This window comes from Coregonus lavaretus (assembly GCF_964263955.1).
Source record: "Coregonus lavaretus genome assembly, chromosome: 12".
Taxonomy (NCBI): Eukaryota; Metazoa; Chordata; class Actinopteri; order Salmoniformes; family Salmonidae; genus Coregonus; species Coregonus lavaretus.
In genome coordinates this window covers 16723950-16740123 of record NC_139999.1, presented here as the reverse complement: position 1 = coordinate 16740123, position 16174 = coordinate 16723950, and the positions used below count along the sequence as shown (strand labels likewise).

The following is a 16174-nucleotide window of genomic DNA, read 5'->3' as shown; positions in this document are numbered from 1 at the left end:
TGGCAGCTGATGATATTGAGCTGTGTTGACGGTACTCCTCCATTCATGCCAGATGAATCAATCACTCCTCCTGCACGTTTAGCCACCAATCTCCTCTCCTCCAATCAATATGGAGCTTCTGCAGGGGCTTACTGTACTGCTGTCTCTCAGAGCAAAAATATAAAATCTCTTCCCTGCAAGGAACCCCAGCAGCTAAATGATACACTAGAATGAACAATGACAAGTACTCAGTAAGTGCCTTGAAAAGCAGTTTTCCCTCATATCCCCAAATAAGACCTAACTTTGAGTTGAACCCAAAGGTTGCTTAGTGTTGACAGGGTACTAACTTTGTTTTGGCAGGAAAGCCACTGCATACATGAGAACTCAATGTCTCAAGATACATTTTAAAGCAGCAGCTGACATTTCCTGTTGAGGTCTGTCCAGTTTTTTATCTCCCAACAACCACCCCTTTCTCTTTTCTTGACAGGAAATGGCTGTGCGTGAATTGCATGTGCTAATCTAACAGCCTGCAAACAAAGTGACCGCGTCACATGGAAGAGACTTGAGTGATCCGCATAATTAAACACATCCGTTGTATTATCAAAATGCTTAGCTTGGTATGAAAAGCCTTCATCAAAGAAACACCTGCACAGAGACACAAAGTACGGAAGCTTTTGAAACTCTTCAAGTGAGCTATGACACTTAACTAAAATAGCATGTATCCAATACAAAAAAATCTACATTTCCATGTTTGATGAAATGTATGTATGAAGCTAGAAAATAAAAAAAGCTATCATTCATGTAGAGTATATGGAGTTAATTAATGGCATATTCTCTGTGACGCCCATCTAATAATCATCCTCGTCGATATCGTCCTCATCAAGATCGTCACCAGTATCTGGTTTGACGATCGGCAGAGGGTTTCTGCAAGGACACTGCTCTAGGAATGTCCCTGCGCGGGCAGCGGCAGTAGCTGTGGCAGTAGCAGCAGCGGCAGTGACTGTCGCAGGCCTTGAACAGTCTCTCTCTGCCTCTCCCTGTGTTCTGCTCCTGGAATGCCTGCTGCCCCGAGGCTGTAAAGAGATCCACAGCCCGTCCTCCACTCTCTCTCCCAGCTCCTGGATCAGCTGGCTGGGGCCGTCCTCAGCAGAGGGGAGGGCACTGGGCTTCCTCTCGGCTGACATGAGAGTAGCACAGTCGTGCCCTTCTGTTCTGTCAGACTCCTCTCCGCTGTGTGACTGGGGAGTTCTTCCTCTACCAGCGCCGCAGTTTCCAGAACCTCCAACTCCAGCTCCAGGTCGCTTTTCCTTAGGGACACTTTCTGTAGGGGATCGGCCAGAGCGGTCACCTTCCTGGACCTGACAGAGAGAGAAAGAGAGAGAGAGAGAGAGAGAGAGAGACAGAGAGGACGGGATGAGACAGTCAGGCAAGTACAGCAAAGATGGATCAGTTCGTCTTACTCAACTTGGAAGCAAATATTTACAAATCCTAACTGAAACCATTTGAAGAGCTGCATTTCCAACACTGATGAGAAGTGGGTATTTTGACTATGTTGTTTGACTGCTATGCCTACTAAAAATACAGCAACGAGAACTCAATCTACAAATCTAATATCCATTACCCAAATCCCAGCCTCATCTGAATGCTAAGTAGACAGCAATTCACGGAGGCCTGAGCTCAATGAAATATGGAAATAATGTTTAATAATCATGTAGGAAGATGAGTGTGTCTGATATGCAGGTTCTGCCCCTCAAGTCTCCGACTGAAGCTCTCCCTGAAGGAGGTGATAAGAGAGCGAGGAGGATTACAGAGTTTACAGGACTCCATCTCCTTCCAACACCCCGACACAGACAAAAAGCTGCTGCTGCTGGTACTGCATGGAGCTACTGTCACGTTCGTTGAAGGACGGGTCAGACCAAGGCGCAGCGTGAAAGGCATACATATTTATTTACCGATAAACACACGAACAAAACAACAAACCAACGAAACGTGAAGTCCTAAGGCTAAACACAAAACAAGCCTCTACACGGAACAAGATCCCACAACCCATGATTGCCAAAAGGCTACTTAAGTATGATCCCCAATCAGCGACAACGAGCGACAGCTGCCTCTGATTGGGAATCACACCCGGCCAAACATAGAACTACAACACCTAGAACGTAAACATAGAAAAACTAACATAGAATATCCACACCCTGACTCAACATACAAGAGTCCCATGAGTCAGGGCGTGACAGTACCCCCCCCAAAGGTGCGGACTCCGACCGCACCAACCTGACATGACAGGGAAGGGTCCGGGTGGGCATTCCGCCTGGGAGGCGGATCCGGCTCCGGGTGTGACGACCACATTCTCTCAGCCTCCCCGTTGCGCCCCTGGTCTGGTCTGGACCTCAGCACGCTGCTTCCCCTCTCCTTCCTCCCACAATGTACCAAGCCCTGTCTGGACCCTGGTGTGGGAGACCCCGAACCTGGAGAGGGGCTGACGTCTGGGTCTGTACTGGAGCCGCTGACCGGAGCTGGACTGGGCACCGGTGGAGCGGACTGCTCTGGCTCCGGAGTAGAGCTGCTGACCGGAGCTGGACTGGGCACCGGTCGAGCGGACTGCTCTGGCTCCGGAGTGGAGCAGCTGACGGGCCGTGCCGGACTGAACACACGCACCACTGGTCTGGTGCGAGGAGCAGGCACCGGCCGGACCGGACTAGGAACACGCACCACTGGCTGGTGCGAGGAGAAGGAACGGGCCGGGCCGGACTGGCGACACGCACCACTGGCTTGATGCGGGGAGCAGGCAGGGGCCGTAACGGACTGGGAACACACACCACTGGTCTGGTGCGGGGAGCAGGCACGGGCCGTACCGGACTGGGAACACGCACCACTGGCTTGGTGCGAGGATTAGGTACGGGGCGTACCGGACTGGGAACACGCACCACTGGCTTGGTGCGAGGAGCAGGTAGAGGGCGTACCGGGCTGGCGACACGCACCACTGTCTTGGTGCGAGGAGCAGGCACGGGCCGTACCGGACTGGGAACACGCACCACTGGCTTGGTGCGAGGAACAGGAACGGGCCGGGCCGGACTGGGAACACGCACCACTAGTCTGGTGCGAGGAGCAGGAACGGGCCGGGCCGGACTGGAGACACGCACCACAAGTCTGGTGCGAGGAGCAGGAACGGGCCGTACAGGACTGGTGAGGTGCACTGGAGACCAGGAGCATTGAGCCGGCACAACCCGTCCTGGCTGGCTGCCCACTTTCGCACGACACGTGCGTGCTGCTAGCACAGGACGTACAGGACTGTGTCGGCGCACTGGCGACACAGTGCGTAGCTCCGCATAACACGGAGCCTGCACGGTCACACGCTTCCTAGCGTGAGTATGGGGAGTTGGCTCTGCTCTGAACCCAGGCTTCGCCAACCATCCCGTGAGCCCCCCAAAAAACTTTCTTGGGGCTGCTTCTCGGGCTTTCGTCATGACCGTATCCTCTTGGGTTGCCGTTTCTCCTCTCCTGCCTGGGCTTCCTCCTTCGCCCAGGGTCCGCTGTCGGCTACTCTCTCCTTCTCCAAGTCCATCCCTTTCAGGGCCTCCATCTGCTTGGCCAGATCCTCTCTTATCTCCCCCCAAGTCCATGATCTCTGCTCCACTACCTGTGTCCAGGGTGTCTGCTGCTCCTGGGCACGCTGCTTGGTCCGTGTTTGGTGGGATCTTCTGTCACGTTCGTTGAAGGATGGGTCAGACCAAGGCGCAGCGTGAAATGCGTACATGTTTATTACAACGATAAACACACGAACAAAACAACAAACCAACGAAACGTGAAGTCCTAAGGCTAAACACAAAACAAGCCTCTACACGGAACAAGATCCCACAACCCATGATTGCCAATAGGCTACTTAAGTATGATCCCCAATCAGAGACAACGAGCGACAGCTGCCTCTGATTGGGAATCACACCCGGCCCAACATAGAATTACAACACCTAGAACGTAAACATAGAAAAACTAACATAGAATATCCACACCCTGACTCAACATACAAGAGTCCCATGAGTCAGGGCTTGACAGCTACTGCACTCTAAAGGGACAAGAGTAAGGTATTCTGAAAAATCTCTTAAGACCCATTCTGTATGCCGACAGTGGATTTTACATCTAGACAGGAGCAGAATGTTTCTTTTTCCTGACACCAGAAAAACTGGTTACTGGTGAAGACATCTTGCTCTCATGTTTCAGTAATTCCCATTCTGGTTCATCAAAGAGAAATGTTGAATGTCTCAATGGCCAGCAGGGACTGTTTTTAGTGATGATGTTGGTATTCTGTAAAGAATGCTGCTTGTCATGAGGAGAGACTCCCATTAGCATCTATATTATATACAGGTAACTGCCAAAACAAAGGAAACGCCAACAAAGTGTCTTAATAGGGCGTTGGGCCACCACAAACCATAACAGCTTCAATGCACCATGGCATAGATTTTTCAATTGTCTGGAACTCTATTGGAGGGATGGGACACCATTATTCCACAAGAAATTACATCATTTGTTTTTTTGTTGATGGTGGTGGAAAACGCTGTCTCAGGCGCAACTCCAGAATCTCCCATAAGTGTTCAATTGGGTTGAGATCTGGTGACAGACGGCCATTGCATATGGTTAACATTGTTTTCATGCTCATCAAACCACTTATGCCCTGTGGATGGGGGAATTGTCATCCTATTGGGGCATAGCCATGGTAGCCAAAATAATGCCCTGCCCAGCATTTTGATACATGACCCTAAGCATCATGGGATGTTAATTGCTTAATTAAATCAGGAACCACACTTGTGCGGAAGCACCTGCTTTCAATATACTTTGTATTCCTGTGTTAGAATTATTTTGGCAGTTACCTGTATATTACAGGCAAGCCACTGGAGAGGTACTTCAAATAATAATACAATAAATCATTTATATTCTAAATGTTGTTTGCCATCTATATTTACATTCTGTACCAAATTCAACCTTCAGACTGCAGAAGAAAAAGGAGACCGACAAGCTACACGGTAAGAATAAATTCAAGGGTTGGATAGAGTAAACGTGTCAAGTAACCTTGAGAATGGCCAAATAGACTCCAGGCACACAACGAGAATTTACTGTGTCAATAAATGTTGGGTCAAAAAAGTCCAATTCAGACTCCTTTGAATAGAAAGATGCAAATGTCGAGAGAATGGACTCATCAACTAGTACATTGAAGCACGTTCCTATCATGCATATTCTGTCCCAAGGAGAGCTGCCACATAACATTGGATTTCTATAAAAGAGGAGTAGTTTTATCCCTAATAAAGGTCTCCTCCAACACCCATAATGTAAAGCCACTGGGGAATAGGTGGGGGGCCTTATACATTATTTATGAAGCTAAACCAGTGCAGGATGTTGCCAAAACTCAAGCGGCAGCTATTTTTCCACGGTGCAGCTGTGGTGATTAATAGCTGACCTTCTGCGGGTCAGCCTCCCGCGTGGCTCAGGCCGGGTCCATTCAGGGCGAGATAAAACACATGAGCCTGCAGTCCTCCACAGCCATTCAGCTCCTCACACCCCAGCCACACTGAGGCCCTTGCTGCCCTCCTCGGTCCAATTAACCCATCACTGAGAGCCAAGACGGCTCCTTATAACCGCAAAGCCTTAATGAGCTCCCACTCCGGGGAGGAAACCATTTACACAGCCAACATGGAGGGATGTGTACTCATTTAGGACCTCAGAAGAGACTGTGTTAACAGATCTTATAGCTAGTAGTCGTGCTATATCAAATAAAACATGTCTCCTTTATGCTGATAAAATGTCCATTCAGGAAATGAGAGTAAGAGTATGGGGAAAGAGAGGACAAGGAAAACACAACTGATCCATGACTCAAGCCCTATAAAAAAAACAAGGAATTAAAGGAGAACAATTACTCCGACAGTGAGTAACGGATGGTTAGGCATGCATATGACCCATAATAACACCCCCACCAGTGTGTGTGCAGAGAGTCAGACCCCACATGGAGACTGTAGACGCTGGGTCTATAAAAGCCCTTCCTGGAGTAGAGGAGGCTGGCTGACTGGTTCTGGCTGGAAAGCCTCCTATAGCACTGCCACTTCAAAGCAGCACCCCCCTCTTCCACCCCCCTCCTCCACCCCCTGTCTTCCACCCCCCTCTTTCCCCTGTGGGAAGTCATTATTGAGTTAGCATTGGAGGCTACGCGCTTGTTTTCTCCCCTCCCTCCCCTTCTCTCTGCGCTGCGTTGCGGTGGGAGAAGCCCGGCTTGCGGTGAATACAAAGGCTGCTTTTGGAGGGATGGAATAATGTTGTACAAAGTGCAGTCATTACTACACCACTGTTGTGGGTTGCCCTTATTAATTGAGGAGGGACGGCATTTTAAGGTTGGAAAACTTCTGTCGAGACAAAGACTCTTCCATTTGTCAGACACAAGAGTTCTTGGATGAGGACGGGAACAGGGTGGTGGGGAGAAGGACATCTAGACTGAGGCAATTACAGACTTGCATTTCTTTCATCAGCCTCATGTTCAATGACATCATAAAACATTCAACACATGTCCCTACTCAGTCTTCTTAGGAGGCTTGGATTTCCTGACTTCCTGAGTTTGATGGAGTGTGTGAGGGAGTGTGTGAGGGAGTGTGTGAGGGAGTGTGTCAGGGAGTGTGTCAGGGAGTGTGTCAGGGAGTGTGTGAGGGAGTGTGTGAGTAACACTGAAGAACTGTGACAGAGGCATTATGCTGTATAACGAGGTGTTTGGAGTCATATCATGTGGGTTATACAGTCAGTCACTTCCCTCCAGCCATGTGTTGGTACCCTGCTATGGTGCCCCTTTTACCTCCCCACTGATCTCATAACATCCCTCTCACAGGACCGTTGACAGTCACTGATCTCACAACATCCCTCTCATGGGACCGTTGACAGTCACTGGTCTCACAATATCTCTCTCATGGGACCGTTGACAGTCATCACATCCATAGTAGGGATTGTAATCTTAGGAGGTATGAAAGAGTGCTTCCTTACTGTATAGAGAGACCATTAGTTGATGTGCAACATGAAGAGAGCTGGTAGAAGCTAGTTGTAGAGCTTGTTGTTTACCTAACTCCTATTCAAAACGAGGACTCAAGGAGAGGAAGTTGCCTCATATATTATTAGTGTACCACTGATGCAGCAGCACCGTCAGTGTTTCTCTCTCTCTCTCTGTGTGTGTGTGTTGGGCTTCCTGTGTAAGTACACAAAAGCTGGACGTCATGCAGAGAGGAAATCTGTAGTACTTATCCCTGTTAGCTGTGAGACAGTCTTGGCTTTGTTGAGCCCAGCGGGACACAGAAAGGATCTCCTGTCTCTGTGGTAGGGAGGGCTCAAATCAGACAGACCAGATACAATATCTATCTACTACCTCACAGACAAGGCCCAGGACAGGACAAGCTCCTGACAGACATAGGTGTATGTAGTGTAGTTACAGTACATACCCTCCCAGAGAGTGCCTGTGTCACACTAGCTGCATGGAAGGAGTGCAACCAGAAATCTGTAAGGAGAAAATAAAGCTCACCTGTATTCCATTTCCATCATTCCTACAATTTCATTAAAATAATTGTAAATGCAGCCAAACCACTCTAATTAGCTAGCTTCCGAATTGAACAAAATACACATTTCTAGGAATTACTCAAGAGAAATTTAACATTTCTAAATTAGACTCCCACTGGGCACCACAGTGTAAATTGTTGCCACCGCTGCAAAAAGAAAGTAATATTATATGTTTCTGCAGAGACGCGCTGATAAAGATCCTAGAGAAACAACTGCTGACAACATACAAGTACATTCCCCAGGCGTCTGGCCGTGGCGACGAGGCTTGACGGGCCCACTGAACCCCCCTAAACCCAGTGGCCTGAGGTGGTCAGCCTGGTTCTAGCAGCAGCTGGTTGTCCCTGTGGGGAGCCTGTGTCCCCTGAGGGCCTCCTGGGGCTGTGGAGAAGAGAGCTCTCCTCTGGGCATTGTCATACACACAATGTGTGTAGAGGCTGAATGGATGGCAGCGAGAGATAGAGAGAGAGACAGAGAGAGAGAGAATGAAGGGAAAGAAAGATTAGCGAACCCTTGAGCTCGACACTCACAGGTTGCCATGGTTTTTGCTCTAGGATTTAATTGACCCAATTAATTGATTGTGCGGCAGACAGCGGTTAAAGAGGGGGGAGGAATGTGCGAGTGCTGAAAGAGCAAGGGTAAGTTAGAGCCCTGCTGATTCAACTGAGGTACAGTAACACAACACCGATCCTATGGGCTTCGTTAGACTGATGAGAGACGAGAGAGAGAGAAAATGAGGACCGGGTTTTCATTTCACAACACTGCATGGGTCATCAAAACCACCCAGTGAAACAAATGGTAAATAGGTGCTTTCATTTGCTAGTGGCAGATCATTGGAGGAAATGTTCAATGTATCTGACAATTCAAAGATATGTGAATGATACAATTTCCCTCGGTAATGTGGAGCCTGTTGTAAACAACATTCATTATCCACTTTAAACACCTTTTATCAGATCTTGTTGATCTGAGAGTGGACTGTCCACTTGTTTGTCTGTGTGTGTGAGTCTGTGGAGGGAGAGGGTTTCACTGGTCTAAATCACTGAAGTCTTTACAATGCTATAAATTTGAGGCCGATGTCTCAGCAGTCGGAGGGACTTTAAGAGCATGAACGCATGTGGGACAGCCCAGAGAGACAGACAGTATAAATCAACCCACTGAGCAACGCATTCATTAATCACTATGTCCATCATGAGCGGCTGATCGTGTCTGGGAGCTGACTGTGGGGAGGACTGACAAGACAGGGGATTACAGCTCAGCTCATCTTACCCCGGGAACCACAGAGAAAGATAGACAACTCACTTAGCAGGAATGACAAATCCTTCACGGGGGAATATCTAGCCGTGAGGAGTAGAACAATGCTTATACAATCTGTCATCAAACCTGTCACTGGCACAAAGGGCTGCCACAACTAACCATATGTGATAACAGAGCGCCGTCTATGGCTTGCAAACCACAGCTGGCTGCTGCTCGAGGTCTGCCTGCCTGCCTAAAGAACAGACAGCTCTCCTCTCGCTGCTGCTTTGCATGGCAAGTGGACTGCGCTATTTTATTCCACATTCAGAAAGGAAAGAAATGCAGTCTGTGAGGCACAACAATGTAGAACAGTTATGAAATGTCTACCTGGGAATAGATTCACGGCAAGACAATGAAATGGAATGGAATGCCTGGGCTCTGGAGGTTTTCCCAGCCAGGTGCCCTGAGGCAACCGCTACAACAGGAGGGTTAGTACCTCTGTCTGGACTCTGGACAGCCGCTTCCTGGCTGTCTCTACTCTCTCTGTGTCGGTCTCTGCTGACACCACAGCTGAAAAGAGCCAGGTCTCAGGGCAGAAAGATGAAAAGCTTTGCTTTGTTTATTGCCTGAAAAATGTAAATGGAAAAGGGAAATGTAACAATTCAATCACAGGTCAATGCGGCAAGCACGAGGACTAATCCATTTAATGATCGATGTGGCGTTGTAGCCAGTGGAAGGCAGTTTGTTGTTAGGTCAAGCTGACATTTAGCGCCGATGTAAAGTGGGGGAGGGGAGGAGAGGGAGGCAGATGGGAAAGCTCAACCTCAGATGCCTTTCTGCCGTTTCATCTCCTTGACTCTGACTGAGGTAAGACTGATTGAGTTTTCCAGTGGCTTGACAGTGCTGCTCTGCTGCTCCAAGCACACACTGAGAGAGAGAGAGAGAGAGAGAGAGAGAGAGAGAGAGAGAGAGAGAGAGAGAGAGAGAGAGAGAGAGAGAGAGAGAGAGAGAGAGAGAGAGAGAGAGAGAGAGAGAGAGGGGAGAGAAAGAGCAAGAGAGCTCAGGACCAAAACTCTCTCTGTACTCTCTTTTCCCTGTCTGCTGCAGCGTAACAAACAGATCGACAGGGACTCTAACTCCGATCTCCACCATTGATTTATTATTAATTGGCCATCGAGGCGTTTTCTTTTCCAGAGAGAATGGGACTTTGCTGGCAACATTTCAACCAGAGAAAGCTCCATCAAACTCCCAGCTGTCTGCATCTGGACGTGGGGCCTACAACATCAGGTGCAAAATGTTTTTCAGACGAGCACAACACTTTTCCAGACGAGCACATCATTAATTGGAAAATATGTACAAGGGTGAGGAAAGAGCTGTGCATGCTATATCAATTAAGGAAGAAACTACACAGATCCTTCTTGAGTTAACACACAAGCACACATCTTATACTGCACAGTGCACTATCTATCTGCTTCTTCTCAACTCAGTCTCAGTATGACCTACTGGGACTCCACTGCAGCACGGAGGGAGAACATACAGACCACACACTCTCCAACGGCACCTTTGACACAGGAAAATGGATACAGGTAGATTGCATCTCACAATGGCTCTGTCAGTCAAGTGGCCGTGCTGTGACAAATGAGTCGTCTAATCCTCTCATATGGTGCAGAGCAGTGAAGCATCATGGGAGCTGAGAGCCAATTTCCTTGGCCCTGGGAGGTCATATTCCCAGGACTTACTTGACCCTCTGGATCCAGACACAGTGGTCTGTGATGTAGAGGTTGTTCAGTAGGTAGGCCGGCTCATTTTCCTGGACGACTTTGTGAATATCCAACAGGCACTTCAGGACGCATGCTTTCCCAGGACAAGGAAGACAGAAGGAGTAGAAAAACAGCGTTAATCTATGGCCGTGTGAGGAATGGTAATATATACAGTACCAGTCACAAGTTAGGACACACCTATTCATTCAAGGGTTTTTCTTTATTTTTTACAATCTTCTACATTGTAGAGTAATAGTGAAGACATCAAAACTATGAAATAACACATATGGAATCATGTAGTAACCAAAAAAGTGTTAAACAAATCAAAATATATTTTATATTTGAGATTCTTCAAATAGCCACCCTTTGCCTTTATGACAAACATCCTTTCTTCAAAGTATAGGCTAAACAGGCTATGGGAGATCATGTGAGCATTGCAAGATCATACTATTGCAGACAACTCATGACAGAGAAGCAATTAATCAACTTTCAGGTCCCTTTTATCTAGTCCACTTAGTCCAGAAAGGCAACTCAAGTGGGCCTAGATAATCCAAACGGTTCATTTCATACCAGTTTAGGAACTCATTTATTTGTCCTGATTTCCCACAAAGGGAAAGCCAAAGTATACCATTACAAAAAGACATACACCTGGAGGGAGCCAAGTTAGATCCTTTACATTTGCTGCCACAAAATCCCTTTCTCAACCCAGGCATATAAATAGGTGGGGCGCAATTGGCCCGTTGCAGAGCACTGAGGTCTAGATACAATCCTCCTGTCCAGCATCCACCTCCAGGATTGGCTGACAGCAACCAGAGACATTGTGGTCCTTTCAAAACAAACAGAACACTCACTCTGAGGAAAACCTTACACAAACATTTAGTTCTCATTTAGAGCATGAGCTGTCTTACAGAGGGAGCAGAGAGAGAGAGAGCTCAGCTTCCAACTCCATGGCCAGGATGCAGAGCACAGAGACACAGCTCTCCTCTCCCTGCTCCAAAAATCACGGTTTTACTTTTCTCCCTCTTCCTCCCTGGGAGCGATGGCTGTTTCATCTCCAGCCTGAAGAGCTAGCCTGGGAGGGAGAGAGCCGTGCGGCGCAATAAATCCTGCACTCGTCTCTTTTACACTCTGATGACAAGTTGAGCCAGTTCATCATGTTGGTGGCGGGCCTAGTGGCTGAGCCCTGGAGAGGGTCAGACAGACAGGCAGGCAGGCAGGCCCAGGAGGGAGGTGCATGGGCATAGCAACACAGCTGCCAGAGGGGCACTGCCGCCTAACATCCATCATGGCAAAGTGACAAGACACATTAGGCAACACACAGCTGCACATACTGTATAAGATAACTGAAGACTTTGTTATGGTTTCAACTACTAGTAGGGCCATGTGCACTTCTACAACAGCATACGAGCTCATCATCCAGTGGAGACTCCAACATTTTCTAGAGCCATATTGAAGTAGAGTGACTGCTAAATTACAGCTAAATGTTAAAAAGCCAAGGGAAAATGGTCAATTAAAAATATGACAGAGAAACGTGAGTTGAGCTATACTGAGGAACAGCAATTACGGAACATTTCAAGGTCAGTATAGGCTAGTGCGGCAGTCTACACGACAGCAGTCGTGCTTAACCCTCCCTACGTCCTTACCCAGCTCTCCCTGCCTGGCGGCCCATTGGTTGCAGCCACTTAGCAGGCAGCTGGATGAGCTCCAGTAGCTCAGTTGGAAGAGCATGGCGCTTGCAATGTCAGGGTTGTGGGTTCGATTCCCACGGGGGGCCAGTATGAAAATGTATGCACTCACTAACTGTAAGTCGCTCTGGATATGAGCGTCTTCTAAATGACTAAAATGTAAAAAAAAAATGTAATAAGCGTCCGTGCTGCCCGTCTGGCAATTCTGGCAAATGCCAGAAGGACCATATTTTATTTGGGTGGGATGGTCGAAATGTAAAAAAATATATATATGTAAAAGAAATAATGGACACAACCGACGGCAAATGGCCCAGTTTTTTCTATGACTTTTGCACCTTTTCTCTGTTGTCATAATCATCTACACTGAGTGTACAAAACATTAAGAACACCTGCTCTTTCAATTACATAGACTGACCAGGTGAAACTTATGGTCCCTTATTGATGTCACTTGTTAAATCCACTTCAAATCAGTGTAGATGAAGGGGAGGAGACAGGTTAAAAAATGAATTTTAAGCCTTGAGACAATTGAGACCTGGATTGTGTACACTACCGTTAAAAAGTTTGGGGTCACTTAGAAATGTCCTTGTTTTCGAAAGAAAAGCAATTTTTCTGTCCATTAAAATAACATCAAATTGATCAGAAATACAGTGTAGACATTGTTAATGTTGTAAATGGCTATTGTAGCTGGAAACGGCAGATTTTTTATGGAATATCTACATAGAGGGGCCCATTTTCAGCAACCATCAGTCCTGTGTTCCAATGGCACGTTGTGTTTGCTAATCCAAGTTTATCATTTTAAAAGGCTAATTGATCATTAGAAAACCCTTTTGCAATTATGTTAGCACAGCTGAAAACTGTTGTGCTGATTAAAGAAGCAATAAAACTGGCCTTCTTGAGACTAGTTGAGTATCTGGAGCATCAGCAATTGTGGGTTCGATTACAGGCTCAAAATGTCCAGAAACAAATAACTTTCTTCTGAAACTCGTCAGTCTATTCTTGTTCGGAGAAATGAAGGCTATTCCATGTGAGAAATTGCCAAGAAACTGAAGATCTCGTACAACGCTGTGTACTACTCCCTTCACAGAACAGCGCAAACTGGCTCTAACCAGAATAGAAAGAGGAGTGGGTGGCCCCGGTGCACAACTGAGCAAGAGGACAAATACATTAGAGTGTCTAATTTGAGAAACAGCCATTTACAACATTAACAATGTCTACACTTTCTGATCAATTTGATGTTATTTTAATTGACAAAAAAATTGCTTTTCTTTCGAAAACAAGGACATTTCTAAGTGACCCCAAACTTTTGAATGGTAGTGTATGTGTGCCATTCAGAGGATAAATGGGCAAGACAAAATATTTAAGTGTCTTTGAATAGGGTATGGTAGTAGGTGCCAGGTGCACCGGTTTGTGTCAAGAACTGCAACATTGCTAGGTTTTTCACGCTCAACAATTTACCGTGTGTATCAAGAATGGTCCACCCCCCAAAGGACATCCAGCCAACTGGACACAACTGTGGGAAGCATTGGAGTCAACATGGGCTAGCATCCCTTTGGAATGATTTCGACACCTTGTAGAGTCCATGCCCCGACGAATTGAGGCTGTTCTGACGGCAAAAGGGTGTGTGCTTAATGTTTTGTACACTCAGTGTATATTGAGCATTTGGCTGGTCGGCCCAATTTTCTGATTGGCTGAGCTGAGGTGGCGCAACTTCACATTAAAATTCAAACGTGCATCATCAAAGAGTGTGAGAACCGCTCTGACTCTCTGCCAGTCAAAACGGAATGGTGGTGCCGAAAACCTTAGAGAGACCAAAAAAGGGCTCGAGGCCGACGCTGCTAAATGTGTGAAATTAACCTACTTATTTCCTAAAAGTTCTGGTTCTGCTGGTCCGAGTGCTTTGTCTGTGAGAAATGACATATCAGCTGCTGTGGTGCAATCGAGGTAGGAAGAAAACAGAAAGACACACTCATTAACGCACACTGACACAGATAGGCCTAATATTTTGGCTGTATATTGTATATAAATATATTTCATACCTACTATAGTAGGCTAATTAGGGAAGGGGGATTCGGGGGAACATTTAGACACTATGCTACTTGCAATATACCCTAACAAGTCGTTAGATTAGCTTTTATAACACATACAGTAGGTTAGGCAATAGCCATCTACTAGACATTTATACAATGCTTTTTACAAAACACAAGTATTTTTTACTTAACACATGTATTACAATAACGGTCAATTCGGGGACTGTCTGTGTATTTTAATTGTTTGATCAATGTTTCATCGCTTCTGAATCTCAGTCTCTTCAGGGTTTATGAGCTGTAGTAACAAGTGACTCTGGTGTCGGACTATATTATATAGCCACCACCACTGAAGGCTGGAAAGTCCCGCCTATCTCCATCTTATTTAATTTGCTGAAAGGCCCATCACTTCTTGGCAGAAAGATACACATACACGCGTGGCACTGTCAAACTAAGCAGACCGCTGGAACTCTGTCCACATAAACTAGTCCCGGCTTCATTCTTTGACAAACACAGAAGGTTGTATACTGAATTCAATAGAAGAAAACAGAGAGATCGAAGAAGAGAGAGACCGCCAGTTCCTTAATGTAGCCATTGGCTATATTATACAGCCAAACCATTAAGGAACTGGCAGTCTCTCTCTCTCCTTCTCTCTCTCTGTTTTCTTCTATTGAATTATATGTAGGGGGGGTTGTGATGGACACTTGACATGCACTAATTCAAATATATAATTAGGCTGTTATAAGATATTATATTGCCCCACTGGTCATCTATAAGGCATTTATTCAGTGATTATCTTCGTCTAATATATGCGTTTATTCATTCACAACCAGGATGGTTAACACTTTAAGGGTCTGTAACAAACCATTTCTAAGGCATTTAGAAATTGTGTGTTCACTATTTATTAATCATTACTCCCACATTAATAAACCATTTACTAATCATTCTTAAGGTCTTTTTGCAGTCCCTAATCTAAAATGAGTGGTATTTATATTTTATAAATACTTTATAAATGTTTTGCGTGACCAGTGTAATTTCTCACAGAAGCACACAACACAGGATGTTTAAGGAAAATATATATACACGTTTGAATAACTAGCTTACTAACATTTACAAATGTGGGAGTAATGATTAATAAATAGTGAGCAAACGGTTTGTAATATATAATGCTAAGCCAAAATATCAATAAACTGGCAGGTAGGGGGTTGCTGGGCCCAGCACAGGCAGTGTGGTCCCCTGGTCTTCTGGTCCCAGTGATGATAGGCTTAGCAGAACAGACAGCTCAGCTGCTGCTGCAGCCGTCAAGTGTAGTGGACGTAGGGAAAAAACAGAGACAGAGAGCGAGAGACACACACACACACACACACACTGACACATGTATGTAATAGTAATTAACCCTTAGGATAGGGGGGACTTGTATGATAGCCAGGTACTTATATTTGCTTTCATAAGGTATTATGAGCCAATGGTCATCTATTAGGCATTTATTCAGTCATCTTTCTTCTTCTAATAAATGTGTTTATTCATACACAACTAGCAGAGGCAGTGTGATCCCCTGGTCTTCTGGTACCAGTGCTGTGGGAATGGATGCTAGGCATAGCAGAGACAGCTCAGAGGTGAGTGTAGTGGAGGTAGGAAGAAAACAGAGAGACACAGATGTACTGCCAGTTCCTCAATATGTTGGCTCTATATGTAATAGCAATTAACACTTAGGAGTGACAGACAGAGTGACAACAGAGGATAACAAGGAAAAGCAGACAGACAGACACAGTGACAGACAGATACTGCGTGCAGTGTGGCTGTAATGCCAGGGCTGAATCTTTATCCCAGTCCGCCCCTGCAGAGGGCTGTTCAAATATTTACCCCTTCAAGGCCTTAACCTGCCACTCCCCCCAAGACATTAATGGGTTTGTTTTCCTAA

The 16174-nt window shown here is 46.3% G+C and overlaps 1 pseudogene across 1 annotated transcript in view; it reads right to left on the bottom strand.

The window, feature by feature from the left end:
* Positions 1–827: 827 nt before the first annotated feature.
* The window catches only part of LOC311138344 (protein SHQ1 homolog), a 55772-nt pseudogene continuing 40425 nt past the window's right edge, over positions 828–16174 (bottom strand). Inside the window, exons 10-12 of the transcript in view lie at positions 10524–10638; positions 1219–1337; positions 828–1186 (exon numbers count right to left, since the gene is read on the bottom strand). The product of the transcript in view is annotated as a protein SHQ1 homolog (transcript). The remainder of the gene's footprint in view (positions 1187–1218; positions 1338–10523; positions 10639–16174) is intronic.